The sequence below is a fragment of the Oryctolagus cuniculus genome, chromosome 7 (assembly GCF_964237555.1).
Source record: "Oryctolagus cuniculus chromosome 7, mOryCun1.1, whole genome shotgun sequence".
Lineage (NCBI taxonomy): Eukaryota > Metazoa > Chordata > Mammalia > Lagomorpha > Leporidae > Oryctolagus > Oryctolagus cuniculus.
Window position 1 is genome coordinate 11,288,501 of NC_091438.1, and position 20,479 is coordinate 11,308,979.

Below are 20,479 nucleotides of genomic sequence, written 5' to 3' on the forward strand. Positions count from 1 at the left end.
GAGAAAAGATTACCTCAGTTCTTTGTCTCACATGGAAGAATAATTTCCAAGCGGACAAGGCAGAGAGAAAAGCAAGATTTATTTAAGTCAGAAACATCCATATCGGCATAGTAAGCTAAGCCTCTGCCTGTGGTGCCGGGGTCCCATATGGGTGCAGATTCATGTCCCAGCTGCTCCTCTTCCAATCCAGCTCTCTGCTATGGCCTGGGAAAGCAGTGGAAGATGGCCCAAGTGCTTGGGCCCCTGCACCTATGTGGGAGATCCAGAAGAAGCTCCTGGCTCCTGGCTTTGGATCAGCTCAGCTTCAGCCATTGAGGCCATATGGGAAGTGAACCAACAGATGGAAGACCTTTCTCTGTCTCTCCCTCTTTCTGTAATTCCGCATCAGGTCCTCCTGAGCAATCCAGCACACTCTCTCCCTCACAAGCTCCCTAACTGAACTGCACCTGCAAAGTCCCTTTTGCCATATGAGTGATATTCACATGAAACTGAGATTAGGACATAGACATTTTTATGAGGCTATTATTCTGTGTGCCACCATTGCTATCTAGGATTTTTCTGGTTTTGAATGAGATCATATCATTCTTCTGCCCAAAAATCTTTCCTTTTTTTTGTGTGCCAGACATATCATAGCCATTCTTCTATAACAGTACTTCTTGGTTTTTTTTGTTTGTTTTTGTTTTTGTTTTTTTTTTTTTTTTTTGAAGATTTGTTTGAAAGGAAGAGTTACAGAGGGAAAGGAGAGGCAGAGAGAGAGAAAACGAATCTTCCATCCTCCTCTGGTTCACTTCTCAAATGTCCTCAATGTCCAGGGCTGAGCCAGGCTGAAGCCAGGAGCCAGGAGCTTCATCCTCATCTCCCAGGTGGGTGCAGGAGCCAAGCACTTGGGCCATCTTCTGCTGCTTTTCCCTGGCCATTAGCAGGGAACTGGATGGGAAGTGGAGCAGCCGGAACACAAGCCGGCACCACAGGGGATGCCAGCATTGCAGGAAGTGGGTTAGCCTGCTGTCCTCCAACACCTAGCCCAAGGAATTATTTCTAAGACATGAAATCTGGCGCACATTCAAACCACAGCACGAGGCTTCGTGCTCAGCAACACTTACATTTCCTCCTTTTTCTCATAAATGGCTAAAATGAAAGGCTATGGTTTTTGGCTTTTTATTTTTATTTTTTGCTAAAAACTGAATCTTGTCCAATGCAAAATGGCCTGCAGTACCATAATCGCACAATGATGTCCCATAGATGGCTGTACTACTCTTCAGAAGGCCTTTTAAACATTGCATTTTAAACAATGTTCATAAATACCCATGCTTGATGCCAGCTTGCAAAGGAAAATCAAGCTGGGAGTGTTTTCTAGTAGGAAAGCATTGTTCAGGGAGAGGGGACTCCCATCCCACCGCTCCTTGGTCCCTCTGAATGGCAATACCTGTGATGACTTCATTAGTTTTCTCTACCAAGTGGGAAGAATGCCACACTGGGCTGAAGGCACAGCGGCCACAGGTACGCTCTTGAGGCCTACATTTTGCAGACACAAATATTAAATAAGCTTAGTCATTACCAACCCTACACATCTGTACTCAAAGGGCATTTTATTAAGTTCATAGGCCAAAAAAATTTTTTTTGACAATAAAAATATTTAAAAACCAAGCATTGATACTATGCTGTTAAGATTCTACCAACATTATTTTTATGCATGATGATCATCATCATTTTAATCATTTAAAAAGGTTAGACAATTAAGAGTGTGTTTGGCCACTACTGAACAGGAGGGAAGCAGGAGGCCAAACTGCAAATGCTCCACGTTGCCTTGGGCAGCCCTGAGCTACCAGGTGGTCAAGGGGAGTTGCCTCTTGCACAGCTCAGCTAATGCATTCAGTCTCAACGCACGCCGAGTTTTGGAAAGACGTCCTTACGGTCTTATTCAAAGTCACCTACAAATCAGGAAGTGTGGGAGACGCAAGCTACTACTTCTTGAGTTTTCCTATTCTGTGGGTCTCACACTACAGAGACTCTTCGACTTCTTACACTAACCGTAGGAAGCTTACAGAGAGTTAAAGAAGATTCCCCCAGGCAGTGGGGGGTGGGGGCACAACCAAGACTCAGGACCAGAGTTACAGTGTCACCCTGAAGCCCAGTGCTTCCTCCCAGAGGCACATGGCTTCTTTCTCTGCCGTCAGCCAAGGCTTCATTTCTAGCCATGGAGATGAGGCTTTGCTTCAAAGACGTGCATAACACTCTCTTGGTTTCATCTGCAGGGAGGGTGCTGTATAACAAGCCAGTGTTATACAGACAGTATTGCAAAGAGCACTCCACTTGAGTACTTTCTGATGCTCAAACACCACGGCGGCATATGCTGCCAAAGAATGAAGACATTTTATTTAAAATTACACTGGCGCAAGACCATCAAAGTATCCTTAACATTTTCATTAAATTGAGATACGAATATACTTAGCGTAGTAAATCTCTTCGGATACAAGGAGTTCACGTAAGAGCCAAGGCTTGAGGCAGCAGTGAGCCTAAAATAATGAGCAGTTGCACAAAATCCAGAAACATCCAAGGCTTTATTCAGAGTTGATTGTGAGTGGCCAGGCCATGCAGTGGTCAGATGGGCACTGGAGCAAGATCGCAGCGGCTGAGGCCTCCCTAAACCCTCACAGGTGGCAGACAACCGGCATGAGTCATGATTGCGAGGAATGGGGGGAACAAGACCAGGTGTCTTTTCTTTTTAAAGATTTATTTATTTGTTTGAAAAAGTAACAGAGAGAGGGGAAGAGACAGAGACAGAAAAAGTGAGAGATATCTTCCATTCACTGATTCACTCCCCAAACTCCAAAATGGCTGGAGCTGGGCTGACCCCAAGCCAGGAGCCAGGAGACAGGAGCTTCTTCCGGGTCTCCCATGTGGGTGCAGGGACCCAAGGACTTGGGCCATCTTCTACTGCTTTCCCAGGCCATAGCAGAGAGCTGGATCGGAAGAGGAGCAGCCAGCACCCATTATGGGTTGCTGCCATTGAAGGTGGCAACTTTACCAGCTGTACCACAACACCAGCCCGTCTCTTTCTCAATATGGGTTTTATTATGGTGAGGTCAACAGATCTGGGGACGGGAGCCATCGAGGATTGTTACAAATTCAGGGGAAGGGGGCGTGCACGCCAAGGGGCTCACTACCCATGCAGGAGGCAGAGGGAGGCAGCAGAACTGAGCAGGCGCCTTGAGTGCGGTTTCCACGGGGAGGAACCAGGCTTACGGTGGCCAGTTTGCACAGTTTCAGTGGGTTCTGAGGTGTGCGGCCAGCCCTGGGGTGGCTCAGAGAGGAAGTGGGGGCGTGGGTCCTGGCTGCTCCACTTCCAATCCAGTTCCCTGACAATGTGCCTGGGAAAGCAGTGAAGGATGGCCCAAGTGCTTGGGCCCCTGCACCCACATGAGAGACCTGGAAGAAGCTCCTGGCTCCTGGTGTTGGCCTGGTTCAGCCCTGGCTGTGCAGACCTTTGGAGGGTAAACCAGCAGATACAAGATCTCTCTCTCTCTCTCTCTCTCTTTTTTTTTTTTTTTTTTTTTTGACAGGCACAGTGGACAGTGAGAGAGAGAGAGAAAGGTCTTCCTTTGCCGTTGGTTCACTCTCCAATGGCCACCGCGGCCGGCGGGCTGCGGCCGGCATACCACGCCTATCCGAAGGCAGGAGCCAGGTGCTTCTCCTGGTCTCCCATGGGGTGCAGGGCCCAAGCACTTGGGCCATCCTCCACTGCACTCCCTGGCCACAGCAGAGGGCTGGCCTGGAAGAGGGGCAACTGGGACAGAATCCAGCACCCTGACCAGGACTAGAACCCGGTGTGCCGGCGGAGGATTAGCCTAGTGAGCCACAGTGCTGGCCAGATCTCTCTCTTTCTCTCTGTCTCTCCCTCTCGCTTTGTAACACTGCCTTTCAAATAAATAAATAAATCTTAGGAAAAAAAAAAAAAAAAGCCTGTTCTATTCTATTCCCCTTCAATCCCATTGCTTATCAATGAATTTGTTAAAAAAAATGATGAATGGATGAATGGAAATGCATCTGTCACACTTCCCCCAGAATATTCCTTTCTCTTGTCTTTCCTGTCTTGCTTCACAATATTTTTCCTGCTCAACTGTCTGGAGTTGACTTAGGATCATAGACTTCTTGAGAGAGATTACATTGTCAGGACAGGCTAAGCCACACTCAGAAACACCGCTCAGATCCACAGGGCCTCCAACTGAGCAGTTTACCCAGTGCCAGCTCTGCAGGACAGCTGTCCACCATGCGGCCACACAACAGTTAGGCATCTCCTGTTCTGCCGTCTCCACACACCCCTTCCCCTGTGTCTCCCGGGCAGAGACGAGATCACGGAGGACCTCAAGGTGGTAGCTGGAGGCTTTGGCTCCAAGTGCTGTGGGGTCCTCCCACTCATGCCACATGGGAAATGGGAACCCAAGTACTTGGGCCATCACTTGCTGCCTCCCTCGGTGTACGCTCATAGAAAGCTAGATCAGAAGCAAAGGAGGGGCCGGCGCTGTGGTGTAGTGGGTAAAGCCGCTGCCTGCAGTGCCAGCATCCCATATGGGCACCGGTTCTCGTCCCGGCTGCTCCACTTCCAATCCAGTTCTCTGCTAATGGCCTGGGAAAGCAGCAGAAGATGGGCCAAGTGCTTGGGCCCCTGCATCTGCGTAGGAGACCTGGAAGAAGCTCCTGACTCCTGGCTTCAGATCGGTGCAGCTCCAGCTGTTGCGGCCAATTGGGGAGTGAACCAGTGGATGGAAGACCTCTCTCTCTCTCTCTCTCTGCCTCTTTCTCTCTGTGTGTAACTCTGGCTTTCAAATAAATAAATAAATTGTTTAAGAAGAGGAGGAGGAGGAGGAAGAGGAGGAGGAGCAGGAGCCGGGACGTGAGCCAGATACTCCAATAAGGAGTGTAGGCCTCCTGACCACTGTGCCCGATGCCTGCCCCATCTTTTTCTTTTAATCTTCTTGCTGCAAAGCTGATTAACAGATGCAGCTCAAATGCAATCTAATGGTGCAAATACTCTGGAAATTTCTTGTCAGCTAAGAGCAAAGGATCCTACCAGAGTTCTCCCTGCCAAGCACTATTATAAACTAATTGGAAAGTGAAGGAAGGGATTGATTTTTTTTAAAATGATGGTGAAATATTTCAGACACACAAGATGATTAAGAGTATAAAATTCCAAGTTCCAATGTGCCCATTACCCAATTTGCACATAAAATGCTGGCTTCTCTAATGCAATCGCCTTCCTGGTTCTCTTCATCATTCGGAGGCATTAGAAGCAAAAGAGCAAATGTCTCCCACCTGGGTTTACATTATTACTTTCCCCAATTTGGTGCCAATCGTAGAGCATGAATTAAATGTGATCATTTGCATTTGCATAGCATGTTCAGTTTACAAAATACTTCCAGTTATGGTTTCTTTTTTTTTTTTTTTGACAGGCAGAGTGGATAGTGAGAGAGAGAGACAGAGAGAAAGGTCTTCCTTTTTCCGTTGGTTCACCCCCCAATGGCTGCTGCGGCTGCTGCGCAGGTGCAGGGCCCAAGGACTTGGGCCATCCTCCACTGCACTGCCTGGCCACAGCAGAGAGCTGGCCTGGAAAAGGGGCAACCGGGACAGAATCCGGCGCCTCGACCGGGACTAGAACCCGGGGTGCCGGCGCCGCAGGTGGAGGATTAGTCTAGTGACCGCAGTGCCAACCCAAGCCTGTTTTTAATGAGGAAATTAAGCATGATGACATACGAACACTTTTTCCTGTCCTGACCATTCTGTCACATGATTCTTCACTCTTGCTCCTCTGATCTTCACTTGCAACCATTAAGTGCTGAAAGCAGCTTATTTATTTGTTTATTTCACCTTGAGGCATTTATGGCTACTTAGAAAGTCCTCCGGCTGTTGCGGCCATCTGGGGAGTGAACCAGCTGATGGAGGACCTCTCTCTGTCTTTACCTCTCTCTATAACTCTGCCTTTCAAATAAATAAATCTTTCTTTTTTAAAAATAGAAAGAAAGTCCTTTAACCTACAAAGAGGGCTTTTCTTTTTTCTAGTAACAAAGATTTTGTGTCTCTGTTAGTATGACACTTGTCAATATGTCTTAGAAATATGTATATAATATTTATGTATAAATATTTTTGTATATTTAGAAATGTGGATACATGAGAGACTTAGAGAGTCAGAATGCATTGGGTTTATTTAAACTTTTTTAAAGATTTATTTTTGAATTTGAGAGGCAAAGTTCCAGGGAGAGAAGGAGAGACAGAGAGAGAGAGATCTCCCATCGCCTGGTTCACTCCTCAAATGGACGCAAGACCCATGCCTTGGTGGTGAGTGATAGGTGGCTTCACACGCCTGGGTGTTTCCCTCTTGAAACCAGAACTTGTGATTGGTGATCAAAAGGAGGGGATGAGTTATTGCACAATAGAGATTTAAACTTAAAATTTCACAATGGCATCCTCCCCATCTCCTGAAGTCTGGGTTACGCAGTCACCCCTACGTGAAATACAGAGCGCAATAAGAAACTGAATGGAGCCTAGAACTGTACACCCAGTGGCGAGACATCGCACTGGAAAACAGCCCTCCTCAGCCCATTGGTGGCTCGTCTTCAAATTAAATTGGGTAAGTAGGTTTATGATTATATTTTTCCTGAGGAAATGTGATTACTTTAAAATACTTTATGTATTTTTGAGGTGCAAAGACTGACATGCAGATATTAAATAGATCAATATTAAGTAGACCAGAGATTGATAGCCATGGATCTTGTCCAATCCCCTCATTTTACAGATTAGAAATCTGAGCTCTGAGAAGTAAAGAAAATTATCCAAGTGGACGCAATTTCCAACTATCCGCCTTTCCATTAATATCATGATGGTTTGTTTATTACCCTACAATTATCTCAATCATGTTTTAAGGAGAGCCTCTGCCTTACTTTTCAGGGTTGGGAGAGTGTTCAGCTCAGCACACTCAGAACGGGGCCAAGAAGCACGTCTGCCTCCCTCTCTCTTCTTCGCTTCTGCACCCCTGCAAAGGGCCCTGTCCCTCCTCCGCTGACTTTCCTGCTGCTGCCCAGCCATCCGCTGGCTCATTCTCCAAATGGCCAAAACAGCTGGGGCTGGGCCAGGCCAAAGCTAGGAGCCAGGAGCTTCTTCCAGGTCTCCCACATGGGTGCAGGGTCCCAAGCACTTGGGCCATCTTCTGCTGTTTTCCCAGGTACATTAGCAGAGAGTTGGATCGGAAGTGGAGCAGCCAGGAATCGAACCAGCGCCCATATGGGATGCTGGCACTGCAGGTAGAGGTTTAGCCTTCTATGCCACAGTGCCAGGCCCAGGTAGGGTTGTTCTTACTGTCCATCTCATGTGCTCTTCACACTGTCTGGGAGATTTCTTTCAACTTTTCTCTTCTCTGCTTATTCACGACTCTTTCTTGTTCTCTGTTCACTTACTTACATTTTCCTTTGCTTTAAGTTTTGCTATTTTTTCTCATTAGCCATAAAGTATTATAATTTCTTTCCTGTTCTTTCTTGTTCTCTCTCTCTCTCTTTTTTTTTTTTTTTAAGATTTATTTAGTTATTTGAAAGTCAGAATTACACAGAGAGAAGGAGAGGCAGCAAGAGAGAGAGACACACAGAGAGAGAGAGAGGTCTTCCATCTGCTGGTTCACTCCCCAGATGGCCACAACGGCCAGAGCTGGGTCGATCAGAAGCCAGGAGCCAGGAGCTTCCTCTAGGTCTTCCCACGTGGGTGCAGGGGCCCAAGGACTTGAGCCATCTTCTACTGCTTTCCCAGGCCACAGGAAGTAGGATGGCCAGGACTTAAACTGGCGCCCATACGGAATGCCAGCACTGCAGGTGGCAGCTTTAAACTGCTATGCCACAGTGCCGGCCCCTTTTTCTCTCTTTTTAAACCAGCTTTATTTATTTGAAAGGCAGAGCAACAGAGAGAGAGAAGAAGAGACAATTTAGCCCCAAACGGCCACAAAAACCAGGGCTGGGCCAGGCTGAAGGCAGGAGCAACTTCGCTTCCGCTTCTTCTGAGATTCTTTTCTCTTTTGCCTTGTTTTCTTTCCTTTTCTTGACAGGCAGAGTGGACAGTGAGAGAGAGAGAGACAGAGAGAAAGGTCTTCCTTTTACCGTTGGTTCACCCTCCAATGGCCGCCGCAGCCGGCGCACCGCGCTGATCCGAAGCCAGGAGCCAGGTGCCTGCTCCTGGTCTTCCATGGGGTGCAGGGCCCAAGCACCTGGGCCATCCTCCACTGCCTTCCCAGGCCTTGGCAGAGAGCTGGACTGGAAGAGGAGCGACTGGGACAGAATCCGGTGCCCCAATTGGGACTGGAACCCGGGGTGCCGGTGCCACAGGCAGAGGATTAGCCTAGTGAGCCGTGGCGCCAGCCTTGCCTTGTTTTCATCTCTTTCCCTCCTGTTGGAAACATCCCATAGTGCTCTTGGTTGTCGGTACAACTGACGCAGGCACACAGACCTTGAGAAGGTGGCTTGATGGAGGCGGGCTCTTCTGTTACTTGGTGCCTGTGTGTTCCTTAAGTAGAAACCCCCAAGGGCCAGCATCTGCCCATCTCTGGAGTCTGGCCCTGCCCAGTGGTGTCTCCTGTCTGGAGGGTATAAGGCCCAGTGTTACTGCAGGAGCTGGGGGTGGGAGTGGGGGGAAGGGGGCCCCTTCCTTCTTCTATCTTCCTGGTTCCCAAGCTGGGGTCTCTCTGGTTCAATTTCTCTGAATAACAAAACTCTGAACTCCCTGGAGCAATGGGAAAGGTGGCTGAGAACTGGGTGTCTACCTGGTCCTTAGCCAGACTCTCAGGCAGTTCTCCCAGCAGCCTCCCCTTCCCTGGCTTCACCGCCGAAGGTGCTCGGAGCTGCCAGCACCCTGCTCTGTCATGGCTCCGTGGAAGAGATCACTCATGGCTCCTCCTTTGCCCTCTGCTACCACTCTGCAGTGACGTCCGTCTGACTCCCGCCCTCCCTGATCTGTTGTCATTTCTTTTATTTATTTATTTTTTATTCTCCCCTGCCCTCCTTCCCTCCCTTCTTTCCTTTTTATTTGTGCTAACGCTGTGGTGTAGCCCATTTAAAGCCTCAGCCGGCAGCACTCACTGCACCACTTCCTTTTTTTTTTTTTTTCTTTTTTTTTTTTTTGACAGGCAGAATGGACAGTGAGAGACAGAGACAGAGAGAAAGGTCTTCCTTTCGTTGGTTCACCCCCTAAATGGCCGCCACGGCCGGTGTGCTGTACCGATCCAAAGCCAGGAGCCAGGTGCTTCTTCCTGGTCTCCCATGCGGGTGCAGGGCCCAAGCACCTGGGCCATCCTCCATTGCCCTCCCGGGCTACAGCAGAGAGCTGGACTGGAAGAGGAGCAACCAGGACAGAATCCGGTGCCCCAACCGGGACTAGAACCCGGTGTGCCAGCGCCGAAGGTGGAGGATTAGCCTAGTGAGCCGTGGCGCCTTCCAATCCAGGTCCCTGCTAATGTGTCTGGGAAAGCAGCAAGGATGGCCCAAGTGTTTGGGCCCCTGCCACCTACATGGGAGACCCAGAAGAAGCTTTTGGCTCCTGGCTTCAGTTCCGGCCGTCGTGGCCATTTGGGGAGTGAACCAGTGGATGGAAGATCTCTCTGTCTCTACCTCTCCCTGTAGCTCCCTTCTTCGGAGGGCTTGGCTGTGCAGGTGCAGATGGAACTTAGAGCATGGAGGTGCATGGCGCATGTGCACAGGTAGGTGGGGTGGAATAGTGAGGGTCGCAGGCCTCTCTGATCAAAGCCCCCCTCCCCCCAGCCTCTCCCTACCTGATCTGTAAAGCTTCCCCCGGCCCCGCCCCCGAGCTGGGGAAGCAGATGGCCCTTGCTTCTTATTCAGGAGTAGTGAAACAGGTTCTCTCCCCGAAAACGATCACCTTCGTGGAGCCCGACTGAGCATCGGGCAGGAAACTCACATGGTTGTTGGCTGACGACGTCACGGAATTTTGAAATATTTGAAAGGAAGGGAGTTTTAGCAGGTGCTACATTTGGGTGCGCGTTGAGGACCTTGGGTGGGTGGTGTAAGCCTGGCAGGAAAGGACAAATGCTATAGGAGTCCACTTACATGAGGACCCCACTGCAGGCACATTCATGGCCGCAGAACGTAGAATGGGGGGGTGCCACGGCTGGGAAGGGTCCGTCGGGCTTCGTGGGTAATGAGGAGGGGAGAGGTTTGTGTTGGGAGGAGGAAGGAGTTCAGGAGGTGGGTGGTGGTGACGGCTGCTCAACAAAGTGAATTGGTAAACCCAAACTGTCGAGTCTGACAGATCTGTGAAATACAAGGGTTTGAGGGTGCCGCAGGCTGAGGCTTTAACCCACTGCACCACAGCGCTGGCCAGAAAATAACTTCTTTAAATTAAGGAATTTGGAGGGAGTTTTGGGTGCAAAGAGAGAGAATTCATAGAAAAGACAGGTGAGTGACAGGTCCTTTCCCTCCTGCCAATCACATCTCACCACCGGGAGCTGACACCTCTGCCCCACGTCCAGGAGCCAGGTCCTCATCCCCTCCTTCTGCCCCCAGGACCAGGGAGGTGCAAACAGCCACATCCCAGCAACTGATGTCCCCTCAGAGTTGTTCGGTCTTCTTCCCTCCTTATTCTCTCACTGTCTCTCTCTCTCTCCTCCTTCCCTACCTCTGGGCTGGCTGATGGTGAGGTTGATGGCAGTCGGGGCTGGAGCGAATGATCTCAGTATTTAGTCTACTGCTGGGGAGGAAGGAATCATTTCCAAGAGATGTGGAACAAAAGGAAACCACAGCCTCTTTCAAGAGATGCGCAGAGCTCCGACCAGCACACGTGTGGCGGGGCCAGCAGGGCGGTGGCAGACCCCCATCAGAGGTATGAGGCCCCCAGCCCGGTTCCTGCTTGGTTCTGGTGAAATATTTGTAGGTCCCTGAAATTCAATCAAGAAATCTCTCTTGCTGGTCTGCTATAGCTGAGGGTCTCACATAGATGCTGGGGCACAGCACACACACAGGGAAAAGATACGAGATGTGTATTTTACATAGCTCATATTTTTTCAGAAGAAAAGGGGAAAAGAAAGAAAAAAAATTCCTAAAAGATGGCAAAAAGGATAAATGAATTTCAAAGGAAGAGGAAAACATTCACAAACTCTGTGGCTGGCAAGGCCCGAGTCCCTCTGAGCTACGAGATAATGTCACTGACCCGAAAAAGGAACTCATTTTCAGAAATTATTTTTAAAAGCTTCAAGCTTTTCCAGGAGTCTCCAGCATAAATCATGCCTTTCACCAAAGCCCATAAAATATAGTCAGCCTGTAGGATGAAATGAAATCAAGACGAACCTAATCTGTATAGATACCAGCATGGCTCACAGTCCCGAGAGAAAGGCCACAGCCAGAATTCACTGCACCTGGAGAAGAAATTCATAAACCAAAACAGAGCCTCATGTTGTTTGCTCTGACACTGCCATCCTCGACACACTTCAACTTGCACTTGCTCTAGGGCTTGCCTTCTTCCGTATCCTGTTGTTAAAACAAGTTTCATCTCCTTGCGGGTTGACACGCTGCAAGGAATTTGTGCAAACCGACCTGACAATTTCAACAGCGTTTTGTCACTGAAGCAGCACATATGTGAGTTGTTTTTTTTTTTTTTTAATATCATCTCGATCAAGAGCAGCACAGCCTGGAATAGGGGGTGTTTTCCTGCACGGAACGAGCCATATGTTACTGCTAATAAATCAAGTCCCTGGGTGACAGTCACCGTGAAAAATGGCAGTTTGTCTGCTCCACCTGACAGGCCCTAAGTTGGAGTTGCTGAAACCCTGGAACCTTCCTGGGGATGTCAGAGTCTTAAGACAATCAGCTGAAACAATTCTCCACATTTAAAAATATATATATTTATGTGTTTATTTGAAAGAGAAAGAGAGAGACAGAAAGAGAGAGAGAGATATTTTCTATCCACTGGTTCACTCCCCAAGTGGCCGCAATGGCCAGGGTGGAGACATGCAGGAGCCAGGAGGCAGGGGCCCAAGCATTTGGGTCATCTTCAGCTGCTTTTCTGAGGCCATTAGCAGGAAGCCGGATTGGAAGCAGAGCAGCCAGGACTCGACCCAGCACCCGTATAAGATGCTGGCGCTGCAGGCGGCGGCCTCACCTGCTTCGCCGCAGCTCAGCATCAACATACATTTTAACTCTCTTTGACTTAACAGAAAGCACCAACATCAGAAGATGTGGCTGTGTCAAGATGTCAAGTACATTGTAAGTGAAATAAGAAGTGCAGAATGTCAAGACCCCAAAGCAGAGGATGTTGCGTCTGCATTTCCAAAATACCTCGATGGTGTTGATCAGACGATTGGTTGCTACCATGTTGGACAATCACAGCCTCGCCTGCTTGTTACTCTAAGGGAATAACAAAATAAACCGCAGAAGCCAATCCAAGCTCCTGCAGCACGGGCTCAACACCACGCTGCCCTTGGGGTCAGGAAGTCACTGAACAAAGCCAACCAACCAAGAGGTGGCAGGTGCGGAAGTCCTCCCGGGTCCTCCCCGCTCTGACAGCAATGCTGGGCTTCTGCCTGGGTGCTGCTGGCCCCACCTGGGCACCCTGTTCCCTGAGAGGTATCACTCCCCAGAGATCTAACAACTGTTTCCTTCTTTCTATTTGGGTTGGGATCCGGTGGAGGGAGAAGGACAAAGAGATGTTTCATCCAATGGTTCCCTCCCCTGATGCCAGCAGTGACCGGAAGCTGGGAGTTCAATCCAGTACCACATTAGTGGCAGGAACCCAACCACTTGAGCCCCTACGTCTGCTCCCCAGGGTGCCCATCACCAGCTAACTGAAGTCAGATTGGAAGCTGGATGTATCAAATCCAGGTACTCTGTTAAGGGCTGCGGGTGTTTTAACTGCTGGTCCAAACACCTGCCCCTGTACGAAAGTTCTTGATTCTGTTGAACTTTGTTCGGATGGAGCAAGGAGAGCTTGAGTTTTCAATTGCAGGAGAAGTTTCCAAAGTTTCCAAAGGCTGCCGAAAGAAATGCACACACTTCCAGTTGCTTAAAACAGCATCCACAGCTCTGGAAGGCAGAAGACCGGCGTCTCCCGGGTGATGTGCTTTGAACATGACTTGACTCCTCAAACGCATACAGACCTTAAAACCCCAAAGTCCTATGTTAACAGTTAATGGATTCATGTTAATGGGTAATGGGTTAAGACTTGGGGGGTGGGCCCGGTGGGAGGTGTGTAGCTCATGGGGGCGGGGCATGCCCTCACTGGTAGCTCCTGCTGGAGAATCAGTGTTTTGGGCCGAGTGTGCCTCCTGTCCCTCCCTGCTTCCGGGCTCACCGGTGGTCCTCCCTCTGCAGGGAACCCCAGACCAAGGGAGCTGCCTGACCTGAGACTGTGGACCTGGGGAAGCTCCTTCCTTCTCACAGAGGTGTGTTAACTGTGATACTGAAAAGCTAGCTAATGCGTCACACTGCAACCCAGCTGTGGGTGGGCTTTCCTCCCTCCCCCACTGGGGGAGGCTGTGTCTTCACCCTTTTTCAGCCTCTTGTGGCCCCCAGGTTCCTGGCTCGGGGTCACATGGCTCCACCCTGTGCTCTCATCTCCTGCTCTGCCCCCTGCCTCCCTCTCCTGGGCACCCCGGGACAACATCGGGTCCTCTTGAGCAATCCAGCACAGTCTCCCCCACACACGCTCCTAACCTAACCACACCTGCAAAGTCCCTTTTGCTGCATAAGTGACAAGTGGCAGGTTCCAGGAGCTAGGATGTGGACACCGGTGGATTCTGCCTGCTACAAGCGCATCTCTTGATGAAAACATTGGAGCCGGCACCGCGGCTCACTAGGCTAATCCTCCACCTTGCGGCGCCGGCACACCGGGTTCTAGTCCCGGTTGGGGCGCCGGATTCTGTCCCAGTTGCCCCTCTTCCAGGCCAGCTCTCTGCTATGGCCCGGGAGTGCAGTGGAGGATGGCCCAAGTGCTTGGGCCCTGCACCCCATGGGAGACCAGGAGAAGCACCTGGCTCCTGCCTTCGGATCAGCGCGGTGCGCCACCGGCCACGGCGGCCATTGGAGGGTGAACCAACGGCAAAGGAAGACCTTTCTCTCTGTCTCTCTCACTGTCCACTCTGCCTGTCAAAAAAAAAAAAAGAAAAGAAAAGAAAAGAAAAAATTGGAGAGGCTGTCATATTGAAGAGGGAGCAAGGTTTTTTTTTTTGTTTTTTTTTTTTTTTAAGAGGATCTAGGAGGAAGAACCAAGCATTATCTGAGCAGAAAACCAACTGCTGATACCATTAAGGAAGTTTCTAGGGAAGCCTCTCACCCTAAACAAAAAATAGTACATAATTCCATTCAATGATTCTTTGCTGGTTGCTTTATAGAAATGTCTTGCCAACAAAATGTTAAGGTTTTCTGAGACCAGGAAAAGACCCATTCACTGATCAAAACTTTTTTTTTTAATCATTACTGTTTTACTTTATTTTAAAGATTTGCTTATTTATTTGAAAGACACAGTTATGTAGAGGCAGAGGCAAAGGCAGAGAGAGAGGTCTTCAATCCACTGGTTCACTCCCCAAATGGCCACAATGACCAGAGTTGAGCCAATCCTAAGCCAGGAGCCAGGTGCTTCTTCCAGGTCTCCCACATGGGGGCAGGGACCCAAGTACTTGGGCCATCCTCGCTGCTTTCCCAGGCCATTAGCAGAGGATCAAAGCTTTTTAAAGCACCTATTCTGTGCTATGAATGAGGGGCAGGCTGTCCTGGAGAAACCATGTTGTTCAGAAAACACAGCGCACTGAGCACCATGTACGAGGGCCGCTGCCCAGCCCGAGAGACCAGACCTGTGAGGACAGCCAAGAGGGAGTAGCAGGAGCTTAGACAAGGGGCTGACGCAGCTGGCGTGTGTGGTGGGGGAGTTGAAGCCTGGGTTCTGTGCACAGTGCCGTGACACACGGACCAAGTAGTCTGTAGTCTGCTGAGAGCAAACCTGGGAACGGCCTTACTGCCTTCCCTGGGGTCTGCTTCCTTTTTTTAAAGATGTATATATTTTTCTATTTTAAAGGCAGAATAACAAGGCAGAGGGATGGAATGAGGAGGGAGGGAGGGAGAGAGAGAGAGATCTTTCATTTGCTGGTTTACTCCCCAAATGGCAGCAACATCCCAGATCAGAACAAGCCAAAGCCAGGAGCCTTGAATTCCATCCAGGTCTCTCATGTGGGTGCAGGGGCCCAAGTACTTGGGCCATGTCCACTGCCTTCTCAGGTGCATTAGCAGGGAGCTGGATCAGAAGTGGAGCAGCTGGGACTCAAACTGGCGCTCCAGTGTGGGATGCCAGCATTTCAAGTGGTGGCCTGACCTGCTGTGCCCCTGAGTTCTGAGGACACGCTCCCAATACAGCCTGCACATACACATATGTCTATGCCATGCGCACACTGGCTAGGCAACATGCTGGCATGCATAGCACAGAGTGCTACATGGAACGAAAGAGTGACACAAAGCTGTATATAATGACATAAAAGAATTCGTAAGATGTATTACCCGTAATAAAAAGGAAGGGGGCCCAGCGCTGTGGTGTAGCAGGTAAAGCCTGCACTGTCGGCATCCCATATGGGCATTGGTTCAAGTCCCAGCTGCTCCACTTCTGATCCAGCTCTCTGCTATGGCCTGGGAAAGCAGTAGAGGATGGCCCAAGTCCTTGGGCCCCTGCACCTGTGTGGGAGACCCAGAAGAAGCTCCTGGCTCCTGGCTTCAGATCAGCACAGCTCTGGCTGCTACGGCCAATTGGGGAGTGGACCAGCACATGGAAGACTCTCTCTCTCTCTCTCTCTTTCTCTCTCTGCCTCTCTGTAATTCTGCCTTTCAAATAAATAAATAAATAAATATTAAAATAAAATAAAATAAAAGGAAGTTACAGAGCAACGCCCACACTGTGATCTCAGTAGGGTTTTTAAGGTTCTCATCACACCCATGTGGGTGGGTAAACCCAGAGAAAGCCTGAAGACACACAGGGTAAACGTTGGCCAGCACCTCTGGCGAGCATGGCTGAGCAATTCTCTCCTTCTATCGCCCGCTCGCCCCGTCTACACAGGAGGCACTTAATTAAAGACAACACTGCACTGCCCTGGGTACTGTGGGGTAGGGGTTCTCACTCCCTGGTGAGTGAAGCAGTTATTGAACACCTACTAGATATGAAGATAGGACGCAGTGCGTGGCGGCACTCAACGCTCAACCTCTCCTTTGTGTGTGTGTGTGTGTGTTTGTGTCTGCTTTGGCTCTCCTAGCGGTTCATCACACACTCACATACACACTCCACGCATGTGCTGACAGATCACACATTCAGGCAAGCATGCACACACACCACACATCACATGCACACGCTCCATGGACTCACTCACACACACCACAATACACACATGTGCACACACACATGCATGCACCATGCACACTCACACCAGCACACACTACGTGCACACTCACACACCACACATACATGCGCACACATATACCACACACATGCATGCACCATGCACACTCACATCAGCACACACATATGCACACACATGCATGCACCATGCACACTCACACACCACACATACACACATGTGCACACCCACACACACACACACAGCTCTATCAAGCCCTGGCCCTGCTGCTCCTTTTGGGCTTCTCTGCACTGAGGTAGCCCCCTGGGGAATGCCACCTGCCCCTTCTCTGGACTGTGCAGCTCCCAGTGCTCACCCATGGGAGCTGCTCTCCTTGGCTTCTCCGGATCTCGCCGCCCCACAGCTGTGGGTGCCCCATGGGCATTGCAAACCCAGCCTCGAGGGAGTTCTGCCCTGGGGCGTCTCCTCAGCTCAGAACCTCTGCACCTGCGCTGGGCTCGTCTCTTCCCGAGCTCATCTCTCCTCCCCTGCCCTGTCCCGCACCAGGCCTCAGACCTGCCTGCCGACCCCCTTCCCTCCCCAGGCTCGGCCCTGTGGCCTCCAGAAGCTGTCCTTGCCACTTCAGGACCCCCAGTGTCGCGGAGACACAGTCTCTCCCCGCTGACTGCGTCCGGAGTCCTCCGCCTGGGGCCTAGGCGCAGGTTAGGGGCCTGTTGCTCTGTGGTTCTCAGGGGAGCACAGAGAGGCCTGGTCTGCCAGGGGACCCTCCCACCCTGGGCAGCACCAGAGGGTGGCCAGTGCTGGAGCCACCGCGCCCCCTACAGGGGCCCCCTTTTCTATTCGGCCCCTCCCACCGTGGTGAACTGCAGTCACTCAAATCCCATTCTGTCCGGCGGACAAACCGCATTGGCTGGTGGGAGGCCAATTCCTCCATCTCTCCACCAGCCAGCTCCGGGCCAATGTCAAGGCTGATGGATCAAGATGGCTGCCATCCGGAATCGTCAGAAAAATGCCAAGCACCATTAAAAAACTTTTATTTTAAAATAAATTTTCATCACGCAGGCAACAGGAAATCCAGCCTCTTTCCTTGGGCTTCCAGAAGCCTGGGTGCTGCAGAGTGGGGAGGGGCCCCCTGGAGACCGGGCCTGCGCATCCCCCAGCCAATTCAGGGCCAGACTCTAGAGACATATTTCATGGCCGGTTTCTAACCGTCTGTAACAAAATGATCTAAGGACCCTTTATCAGTGTGATTTTGGGCATACCAGGGCAGCCTTCGCTAAGTGAAATAAATCAAGGTCCTTAATGAACAAAGACCAGCATGATTGCCAAAGCAATGAATTAGTTTGTGCACTACCTACGGGATCACAAAAGTACAGTAGTTACAATTAATGGATTTAATTTTAAATGCAAGGGCCTCCATATCAGAGTGCTAAAGCAGTCCATTTTGGCATTCTTATTACTCTTTAATTATAATTGATGTACCTGGGAAAGATGTCAGCTGCGACCAGTTTTATACAGGTGTTAGCCCCCGCCCCCCACCAGCTCCCCGTCCCTGCTAGCAATCGCCAATGATAGGCAACATGGTTTTGATGAAATCCAAATTTATTAGGGTTATTAAATGTCATTAATTATTTGGCACCATCTAGATTTCATTTGCTCCATCCTTAATGAAAATTGACAGCTTTATATTTTTAGGTGTAAAAAGTGGGATTTGGGTTTAAATGCTTCCTGTCTTATTTGCAGGGCTGTCACCGCCCCCATCTTTCCCTCATCCCCTACCCCCGACCTTGCTTCCCCAATATTGATTTGTAGCCCTTTCCCTTTCAAACAATTGAGTGATTTGTCTTCCCCTGCGTTCCTATCCATGGGCCCCTGTGGAAACTCCCCCAGCAGACCCAAGGACAATGGTGTCAGCCAGCGTGGGCTCCCAGGGCCTGACTCCCACCACCCACTGGATGCAGGCGGAGCTGAGGGCTACAGGGCCTCCATATCCTGAAAAGGGGGCGTTTCTGGTCAAGTCGCTGCGCCCCCTGCCTCTGGGGGGAAGCAGCCTTGTCATTGTCAGCCCAAGACAAGGAAGCCTTCTGTGCGGCCGCTGGAGGAAAAACCATCTGTCCTCTGCTCCCGGGCAGGGCTGGGCAAGTGAGGGGGTCCGTGCTGTCAGGGGGGCCCTGGTCGCAAAAGCCTGTCCCTCCAACAGGGGCCCCGGGTCGGGAAGCAGATTTAAGGGCCCTGGTTCTGTCTACGCTAATGTCTCAGGTTTTTCCAAAGCCTTGGCAGTGGAGTGTGAAGGCTGGTGACTTCTGGGAGGGGGGGTGCTTCATCGCGAGCTAAGTGGAGACCCCATTATCCGTTCGCACACATTCCTGCCCTGTAGCCACCCACCAATTCAAAGAACAGCGGCTGTGGTCTCCATGCTGGGCGCCTTTGGGTTTGCAAAAAGGACACGTGAGTGAACACGTCCAGCGCAGCAGTTCTGCTGTAATTAGTTGATTTGGGGGAGGGGAGGGAGCTGAATAAGGAAAACTTCAATCTTGGCAGAACTCCGTAAATACTCATGTTCTCACTTTAGAAACTTTAAAGCTAGGGCTGGTGCTGGGATGTAGTGGGCTAAGCTTCTGCCTGCGGTGCAGGCATCCCATATGAGTGCCGGTTCAAGTCCTGACTGCTCCTCTTCCCATCCAGCTCCCTGCTAATGCACCGGGAAAGCAGTAGAAGATGGTCCAAGTGCCCGAGCCCCTGCACCCACCTGGGAGACCTGGAAGAGGCTCCTTACTCCTGGCTTCAGCCCGGCCCAGCTCCAGTCGTTCAGCCATTTGGGGAGTGAACCAGCAGATGCAAGATCTCCACGCCCTCCCCCGTAACTCTGCCTTTCAATAGATTAAAAAAAAATTTAAAAAAGAAATTGTAAAGCTACCTACCAAAGACACAAAAATTTTTTTTGAAGATGTATTTATTTATTTGAAAGGCAGAGTTACACAGAGAGAGGAGAGGAAGAGAGAGAGAAAGAGAAAGAGAGAGAGAGAGAGAGAGGTCTTCCATCCGCTGGTTCACTCTCCAGATGGCCACAACGGCCGAAGCTGCACTGATCTGAAGCCAGGAGCCAGGAGCTTCTTCCGGGTCTCTCACACAGGTGCAGGGGCCCAAGGACTTGGGGCATCTTCTACTGCTTTCCCAGGCCATAGCAGAGAGCTGGATCGGAATTGGAGCAGCCGGGACTCGAACCAGTCTCCATATGGGATGCCGGCATGGCAGGCAGCGGCTTTACCCGCTACACCACAGCACCGGCTCCTATTTATTTATTTGAAAGGCAGAGTTACACAGAGAGAGGGAGAGACAGAGATCTTCCATCTGCTGCTTCACTCTTCAAATGGCTGCAACAGCTGGAGCTGGGCGGATCCAAAGCTAGGAGCTTCTTCTGGATCTCCCATGAGGGTCCAGGGCCCATGCACTTGGACCATCTTCTGCTGCTTTCCCAGGTGCATTAGTAGGGAGCTGGATTGGAAGTGGAGCAGCTGGGTCTTGAACCAGTGCCCATATGAGATGCTGGTGCTGCAGGCAGCAGCTTTACCCACTATGCCACAGTTCTGGTTCCAAAAGTTTCCTTTTAAAAATTTATTTATTTGAAAGGCAGGGGAGAGAGACACACATAAAGAGAACTCCCATTCATTGATTGGTTCACTCCTGAATGCCCACAGTGCTTCGAATCAGGGACCCAGGAGCTCAGTCCAGGTCTCCTGTGTGGGTGGCGGGAGCCCAGCGGCCTCAGATGTCACTGCTATGTTCCAGGGCCTGCGCTGACAGGAAGCCGAAGTCAGAAGCTGCAGCTAAGCTTCGTGAACCCACGAAGGAGGACACAGGCGTCTTCACCACTAGCTGGGCTCCATGCCTGTTGAAGGAAAGTTTGAGAGGTGCGGGTTGCCCCGGGCTCTGTTTTCACCAGTTTTGCTTTGCAGCAACAACTGTAGGTTGATTGAGGAAAATACAAACAGAACACACGTGGAAGAAGGTGGTGGCTGCTCCCGAGACACCCGCACTAGGGCCATGCTGACAGTAAGGTGCCCTGGGTGCGCCTGTTCTGACTTGCTTGCGTTCTGATACGAGGAGTGC